Source organism: Vombatus ursinus, unplaced genomic scaffold (assembly GCF_900497805.2).
Source record: "Vombatus ursinus unplaced genomic scaffold, bare-nosed wombat genome assembly UNPS02009994.1, whole genome shotgun sequence".
Lineage (NCBI taxonomy): Eukaryota > Metazoa > Chordata > Mammalia > Diprotodontia > Vombatidae > Vombatus > Vombatus ursinus.
In genome coordinates this window covers 8,647,527-8,656,400 of record NW_020949772.1, presented here as the reverse complement: position 1 = coordinate 8,656,400, position 8,874 = coordinate 8,647,527, and the positions used below count along the sequence as shown (strand labels likewise).

The following is an 8,874-nucleotide window of genomic DNA, read 5'->3' as shown; positions in this document are numbered from 1 at the left end:
GTGTGTGTGTGTGTGTGTGTGTGTGTGTGTGTGTGTGTGTGTGTGTGGTCAATGAATATGCTATTCCGGTTCTGTTATTATTTTGCAAGACTTAATAAAAGTATTTCCCTAATTTCTTGTGTAGACCTTTTCTCTGGGCATACTGTCCATCCTCTAGAGTCAATGACATGGGGGGAACCTAGTGGGTCCAATTATCTTGTGGGCAGGCAAGCATTACCCAGAATCCCCCAAATTTCAATGACTTTTGACCTTGAAGGGACTTAAGCAAAGAATTCTGAGTGGTGAGATGAAGGACTGAGGAGGGAGAAGGAACACAAGTAGGAGAGCCCATATTGGCCAGCAGCCATGTTGTCTGGGCCCTGTTCCTGTTTGCCAGGCCTTGTGAGGAGGTGAGGAACAAAGGATAATGGAGATAAGGAAGTTAGGTGACACTTGTGGTGTTGACAAGCTATAGGCAAGAACAAGGCAAAGCAGACGTGGGTGCAAATAAGGAGGATTACCAGACAGATCAAGGCATCCATAAGACCTGTGAACTGGTCCATCACATCCTGTCCCACCTACTTTTCCCCTGGAGTAGAAAACAATTCTCTGTTTATCTGTCAGATCATATCCTAGAACTTTTCTTTTTGAACTTGGGGAGAAAATGAGCAGCAGGTGATGTGGGGGTGGTGCCATGTTTGCTTGAAGGTACCTTGGGGCAGAGGAGTGTATTGGCTTTTCCCCCCTCTCCATTGCAGTCCACCCTTTTATAGTAAAAACCAGTTTGGAATTTGCTAAAAATCAGCTTCTCTTTATCTGGAAACAATGCATTATAAAAATATATCTAGCAAATAAAACCCAAAGAGAGCAGGAAACTCATCAGGGCAAGGGATGCCAATTATCCAGGCAGTGATGAAGCAGGCAAGGGGGAGGAAATGGAAAGAGGGTAAATTCCCTAGGTCCCAGTAGCTGAACAGCCAGGGAAACTGGCAGGTTAATCCAGGCAGATCACTCCTTAAGTAGATCCCACTGGGTTGCAACTGCTCATGGTTATATTAAATTTGGAGTAGCAGTGCCCATCACTTTGCACTGGGTTGAACATCTGCACCCTTTAGCCCTTTCCTCTGCAGAAGGCTCAGGGTTCCTGGGCTCCTGGAGCAGTCCTTCTGCCTTCCATGATCCTTCAGTCCCTCCTTCCAACCTTCTCTTTAGTTCTCCTTGCCCATTAGGGGCTCCATGTTCTTGTGTTCTGTCCTCAGTTCAGTTCAGTTATCTTTTCAGTTGTGCCCACTCCTCATGACCCCATTTGGGGTTTTCTTGGCAAGGATGCTAGAGTGGCTTGCCATTTCCTTCTCCAGCTCATTTTACAGATGAGGAACTGAGGCAAACAGGGTTAAGTGACTTGCCCAGGGTCACAAAGTATAGTATCTAGTAAGTATCTGAGGCTGCATTTGAACTCATGAAGATGAGTCTTCCTGGCTCCAAGGCCAGTGCTCTATGCACTACAGGACCACCTAGCTGCCCTGTTCTATCCTAAGTGTTCCATTCTTTGGTTCCTGTTTTCTCTGCACATTAAAGCATCTGTGGTCAACCCAAACATATGCATTTACTTGTGTGTATTTTGGTTGCAGTCAGAAGATGCCACTGCGGGATAAGCTTTGGCTCCTCTGGATTCATGGAAGAAGACTGACTAAGAAGTTTTCTTCTGAGTTTAGGGTAAAAATTTTAATCTCTGGCCAATGGTTACAGGAAAGAAATCTCTTCTTTAACTGGAAATGTTAGTGCATTTTATATTCTATTAATAATCCTTTAAACACCCCCAAAACCAGAGAGAGAATTCTATGTGAATCTAGAGCCATTATTTCTGTACGAAAGTGAATCTGTTGATTGCTGTAACTGGGTGGGGCTGAAAAAAATCTCCAACTCTGGCTCAAGGAAGAGGGAAGGGAGGGGAGAGCCAGGTGTATTGCCCTGAAGGCAATAAGTCTCCCTCTCTGGCCAGACTGGTTAGGGAGGAATAGGAGAAGGAAGGCCCTCTCCTGAGCTGGTGGGTGGAGATAAACATGGTCTGAGTGGATTCTGTTCCAGCGTCTTTTCTGGTGGGGGAAGAGGTTTGAAGAGCAAGTGACCCATCCTCCAGTCAACCTTCCTCTCTGCAGCACCCCCTTGAGGTTACAAATTGATGAAATTCTAGGGTATGGACCTTGGGCAAAAGTTTCCAGCGCTCTCTTCTAAGTTCTCAGCTTTCCCCTATGTTTCTGGCACATCAAACCATGAAGATAAGTGGATGGCTTGACGTTGGTAATGGTCATCTGGCGCACTGGGACCAGATCTCCTTGAAGTTCCTTGAAAATGCATCCCAAAGTGGGTGACAGCCTCCATCAAAAGGCTGAACACCAACATAATGTCTCTGATTCATCCTCCCTCTGTTGGACACCTAACATGTTGCTACTGCGAATAATAGCTGTGGTCGATTTTGTACAGAGAGGTCCATTTTTTCATTTTTTATGATGTCTTTCAGATAAGTCCTTGAGATGGGATTGTGGACTCAAAAGGTAAGAATTGTGAATTATATCATAAATTGCCATCTGGCTCTCCAAAAATTTTGCATCAATCTACAGGCCTTCAGGCAACAATTCCCATTTGGTCAGCTTTTTAAAGTTTGCTGAATATTTTCCTCATAACAACCCTATGAAGGAGGGAGTATAGGTATTATTATCCCTATTCAAGGGCTGAGGGAATTAAGAGTAAGTGACTGACTCAGGGAAAAGCTAGGAAGGGTCAGAAGCAGGATTAGAACCCAGGTCTTGCCTGATGCTGAATCCAACTCCAGCCCCTGTGCCACATTGCTTCCCAATAAGGTTTTTGTCGTTCAGTCATTTTTCAGTCGTGTCCGACTCTTCATCTGGGGTTTCTCGGCAAAGATACTGGAGTGGTTTGCCATTTCCCTCTCCAGCTCATTTTACAGATGAGGAAACTGAGTCAAACAGGTTTAAGTGACTCGTCCAGAGTAACACAGCTAATGAGCGTCTGATTTGAACTCAGAAAGAGGAATCTTCCTGACTCCACGCCTGGGGTGCCGTATCCACCTGGCCCAACAAGGTTAGCAGATCAAATAAGATATTTGTAAAGTGCATAGCACAGTGCCTAGCACATAGGAGGTACTTAATAAATGCTTGTCCTCACCAATCAATGAGCATTTAGTAAGTGCCTACTGTGTATTAGATACTTCGCTAAGCAGAAAGACAAAAAAAGAATCAGTTCCTGCCCTCAAGTCGCTTACAGTCAGTCTTAAGGAGCTTACATGATGCTAAGGCTTGGTAATATTGAAAGTGGTGGGTCTATTGTTAGAAATAAATTGAGTGGATGAGCTGTTTTTGTTATAGAAGTGATGAGTCGAATTGTAACCACACTAAATCTTTAAGAAATATAAGGAGAAATGCCAAGGAGGCCCTTGGAAATGTGAGAGTAGAGAGAGGGCAAGGCCAAAGAGGCAAACTACTACTGTGTAATGGGATAGGATTAGCTCAGGGTGAAAGAATGTAACCAGCAGTTTTTCCACAGTAGGCAAAGGTCTGGACACATACCCTGAAATCAACTGTTTAAAGACTAATTCAGGGGCAGCTAGGTGGTGCGGTGGGTAGAGCACAGGGCCTGAGTTCAAATGCCACCTCAGGTACTTACTAGCTGTGTGATCCTGTGCAAGTCACTTAACCCCAATTGCCTCCAAAAAAAAAAGACTAATTCAGTTGTGGGGGAGGGAGGCAGGGAAGGAGCAGGAATAAAAGGCTATCTTATTATTTTTGACCTGGGTTCAACTTTGGCCTTTGACCCAAACTGGCTGTGTGACCCTGGGCAAGTCACTTAGCTGCTCAGTCCTCTAGGCAATTCTCTGAGACTAGAAGTTGTAGAGAAGGTGCCAACCTACCTGCCCCGGTAGAAAAATTTGCTCACGTGGAAGTTCCCCATACCAATGTTAACAGTGACTGCCATGGCCCCCACTTCCTGAGAGCCGGGTATGTTACATCTCAACCCTCTCCCAAGGTCCTATGGTACCCTTATGAGGTTTGGGGGTGTCTCAAGCCCACACTGATAGTGTTCCCTCAATTTCAGGGGGTCTCCTGCATCCTAGTTCCATTTAGCCACTTAACAGATTTGCTTTGACAAAGGAATATACTTCATTGGTCCAGCAAGAACAAACATGCAAGGGGGCGGAGGGGCAGGAAGGGGATTAGGTTCTCAGTTTAATTCCGTTCCTAGATAGCCTCGTCCAGGGGCTATAGGTCCGCAAATGCAGCCCTTTGATTGAATCCAAACTTTGAAGGACAAACCAAGTTTGGATTCGGTCAAGGGCTCCACTTGAGGACCTAGAGGGCCACATGTGACCTTGAGGCCGCAGGTTCTCCACCCCGGCCCTGGTCCCACCAAGTTCTGAATCCCAGGTTTCCCTTGGACTCAGTCCGTGTTCTAATCCTGCCCTCCACATTTAGTAGCTATGACTATGGGTAAGACCACTCACAGCTTCAGTTTCCTCATCTGTTAAATGGTGGAATGATGTTTACATTATTTACCCTATAGAGGAATCACTCTGCACCCTGACTTTTCAGGGCTTCCTTGCTGGGCTGCCAGCGACATCCAGCCTGCACTCCTCCCTCCAAAGTTGCCCTGGTGAGCCAGGTTTGAGCTCAGGCCTGAGGACTCCTCGGCCGGCTCCTAGAACTGACAAGGGCAGATCAAACAGACCAAACCCCAAGCCCATTTCTCAGGGCCACAAGGCCCGAAAGGAGGTGGAAGGCGAAGGACGTCCTGCTCCCCCCGCCCCCAAGCTCAGTTCATGGTGATGGTCCTCTGGGTGACTTACAGGGTCTTCACCCCTTTGGAAGCCACCAGAAAGACTGAGGGAGACTGTGCAAGTTTGGAAGTGTTAAAGATGGAGCCCTTTCAGGTTACAAAGCCAGTGAAGGCTGCTCCCACCCACATGGGAGATAAATGCAGAATGTATTCTCCCACTAGCAGGTTCCTGGCATCTCTCATGGTGGCATGCATACAGCAAAGCCCCATTACACTAATGAAGTCAAAGGGCCAGGCCCTATATTATTGTTGTTGTTGTTTCTTAAGATTATTACTAGGTGCTAAGTTCAGTCTGCAAGGGCTGTCAGTGCCCTATAAATTTAATCACCCTGGGCCACAGCTCTTATCATCCCTCCTTAGTTGTGGAGTTGCAGCCAACCTCTTCAGTTATGCCAGGATATCAAAAGAATACTATTATTTATGCTAACTTTATACTGACTTGGCATCCCATGTCTTAGAAAATCTTGAATCTGTTTTATAAGTATATTCACAAAGGCTTTAAAAAAAAAGTTGAGTCAGGGGTAGACTTAAAACATAGACGCCTTAATTATTAATTACTTGTGTTAGCCTTGGCTGCCTAACACTCCTCCCATCCACCCACCCCCTCCCCACTGATCCTGTAAGATGTTCCCTTTTGGCCAGTTAAATTACAGTTTGGAGCAGCACCAGCCTGGGTTGGCGTTTCCTTCGAAAGGAGAGCATCACTTTGTAGAAGGTAAGTGAATATATGCACGGAGGAGTCCAGGCAAATTCTGTTTGCCCTAAAGTTACTTTGCCACTTAAAGAGAGGACCATCACTGCCAGGAGACACTTAACCAATGGTGAGTAATGTTTCCCTTTATGCCATTTCTAAGTGGTTTGTTTTCCCCTTCGTACAAAAGACAGATCTGGGGGAAACATAAAACTGGCTTGGGAGAAGCTTTCCTTCTTTTCAGATTATAATAAGCTTAGAAATAAGTATAAAGGTTGGGGTGGAGGAACTAGTAAAGGGAAGCATCTCTCCTTGTTAAATGCTGTCCATCAAATATATTTGACCATAATATATCCAAATATATTACATTTGGGCAAATATATGTATGTGTGTATATGTGTGTATACGTATGTATGTATGTATGCGTATATGTATATGTGCATGTGTGTATATGCAGGTGTATATATGCAGGTGTATATACATGTATGTATAATATCCAAAGTGTTATTGGTAAGTGTGAGCTATCATTTCTGTTTTACAACTGTTAGAGTGTTGTATACTGGATGCTAAATTCTGCATGAAGTCAAGTCGAAAGAAGTATTTATTTTGCACCTATTATATACCAGGCACTGTGCTAAGTGCTGGGGATACAGATGAGAAAGATGAGAGGCATCAGACATGAAGTCCGTGTTCTAATCCTGCCCTCCACATTTAGTAGCTATGACTATGGGTAAGACCACTCACAGCTCCAGTTTCCTCATCTGTTAAATGGTGGAATGATGTTTACATTATTTACCCTACAGAGTAATCACTTTGCAAACTATGAAAAAGATGATTTGTCAACTCTATGAAAGGGGCTCTATGAATGGGAACTATCATCCCCTGGATCACGGATGTCACTTTTACCAAAAAGACATCAGCAAGGACTAAAACTTTTGGCTTCCTTCTCAGGTATCTCCAAAAGAATGGTCTATGTACACACTGAAGGTATCCTTAATGGAAACATGATAAGGAATGAGGCAGGAATTTGCCTCAAGATTTTAGGGTTTTCTTCAAAAGAAGGGACGTTTTTCCTCTGGATTTTTTTTCTTGATTTGGACCTGTAATTTCATTAATGAGGAGAAATTGTAGTTTTGTTGTTGTTTTTAAGGGAGTTCCCTGGGGCCCTGAGGGGTTATGACTTTTCCAATATAGCAATGTTGATATAGTTAGAGATTATAAGAAGCAGGATTTTTAATCCAGGTGTTCTGGCTTTCAAAGAAGTCCTGTCACTATGATGTTCCACCATTCCTTGGGCATCCTAAATGTGACATGCTCTGTGGGTACCTTATAAATAATAATTGATAAATAAGCATGTATTCAGATAACTGTCTACAAGTATCTGAAGGCTTGTCCAGTGAAAGAGAGATTAAATTTGTTCTACTTGGCCTGGGAAGGTAGTTTTAGGAGACATTGTGAAAACACACCCTCAGGGGCAGGTAGCTAAATGGATAGAGCACCAGTCCTGGAGCTGGGAGGACCTGAGTTCAAATTTGGCCTCAGATACTGACTAGCTGGGCAAGTTATATAACTTGTCTGACTCAGTTTCCTCATCTGTAAAATAGGGATAATAATAGCACCCAACACCCAGGGTTGTTGTGAGGATGAAATGAGATCATATTTGTAAAGTGCTTTGCAAACCTCAAAGGGCTATATAAATGCTAGCTATTGTTATTTTTTTATTATGGTTCTGAGGCACATCATCTTCAGAAGTCAAAAGCGACAAATGTGGAAACCCTGCTAAATGCAAGACAAAGCATTACTGCGAAGGCTAAGGGATGTCCTAGTACCACTGGGGCTAGTCAAATGAGGCACCTAAAAATGAACTCCCACAAATTCAGGAATGGATTCCATAAGAGGACAACACCTAGAACCAAAGGAACACTTGTTGTAGCATCAAGATCATCCTGAGGATTCAACTGTTTGTTAAAATAAATGTTCTGAATTTTTAAAAAGTTAAAGAACAATATAGGACATAAATACCAGTTTCAGATGTATCCTACAGCTGGTAAATCCCCGTTATGCAGACAATTTAGGAGAGCTGTCAAAAGGCATGGCTAAATTATAAGATGAATTGCACAAACAAGAATTAAAAAGGACATATGGAGATGCCCAGTCAGTCAACAAGCATTTATTAAGGACTTACTATGTCCAGGTGGGGTCAGGGAGGACCAGCACTTCTGGTGTGAGGGCTGCTCGTCCACCTTTGGTGTCCATCTGTCACCCAACTCTCACCTGTGGCCCCAAGAAGCTGCTGCATGCACAGAAGCCACACCCTGGTAAACCAACTCGACAGATAGGCTAAAACAGGTTGAGGCTAACCAAAGGGTCTCAAACCTGTCGGTAAAGTAGGGGGTGTCTACCCCAAGTGTGTGAAAACTTCCCCTGGCAGAATGGATGGATGAGAACAATTTGTTGCAAAGGCCATTAAGGTGGCTGAAGCAGGCGCTGTGGAGCACTTAGAACTTGGGCATCTACCGCATCCTGGGCCATCGCCAGTCATGTTGATTTTTGTCCTGCCGCTGGACTTCAATGACTCTGGAAGACAGAGTGAGGCTGAGGACTTTGGGCAACTCTGCCTCACTTAAATCCAATTCACTCAGGAGTCAAGACATTGCCCCATGATGTCACTGGTCCTCTTCAAAAACAAAGGTCAGACAATGTGTGCCGGGTATGGTGCTAAATGTCAGGGATACACAGAAAGGCAAAAGAAAGTTCCTACCCTCAAGCAGTTCACAGTCTCCTGGGGGAGACAGCAGACAAACAACTATGTACAGACAAGATATACCCAGGAGATATTCTCAGAGCAAAGGCAGTAGGGTTAAGGAGGACTGGAAAAGGCTTCTTGCAGGATGTTAGAGTCTTCAAGATAGAGATGAAGAGGGAGAGCATTCCAGGTGTGGGAGACAGCCAGTGAAATTTCTGGGAGTGTGGAGACTGAGAGTCAAGTTCAAGGAACAAGGAGGTCAGTGCCACCGGATCTCAGAGTACATGGTGGGAGGTGTAAGGTACAAGAAGACTGGAAAGGTAGGAGGGGACCAATTTATAAAGGGCTTTAAATGCCAAATAGTTCAACTTGTAGACCCAGCTGTGACACTATCTGTGTGACCTTGTGAAAGCTATTTGAATTCTCAGTTTTAGGGATGATGCCATGCTTATCAGATTTACAGATGACACAAAGCTGGGAAAGAGAGAAAACAAACTAATGACAAAGGTTTCCAGAGATCTCAACAGGCTAGAACTGTGGGCTGAACCTTATAAATTGTCCGAGGATTCGACAAATCAACAGTAAAAATTTAGGGTTTTTTTTTTGG

General features: G+C 44.3%; 1 long non-coding RNA gene across 1 annotated transcript; it reads left to right on the top strand.

The window, feature by feature from the left end:
• The first annotated feature begins 2,076 nt into the window (after nt 1–2,076).
• Nucleotides 2,077–5,717, top strand: LOC114036796. Its single transcript, XR_003568375.1, has 3 exons — nt 2,077–2,174; nt 2,501–2,534; nt 5,473–5,717. It is a non-coding gene; the product is annotated as an uncharacterized LOC114036796 (long non-coding RNA).
• The last annotated feature ends 3,157 nt before the right edge of the window (nt 5,718–8,874 follow it).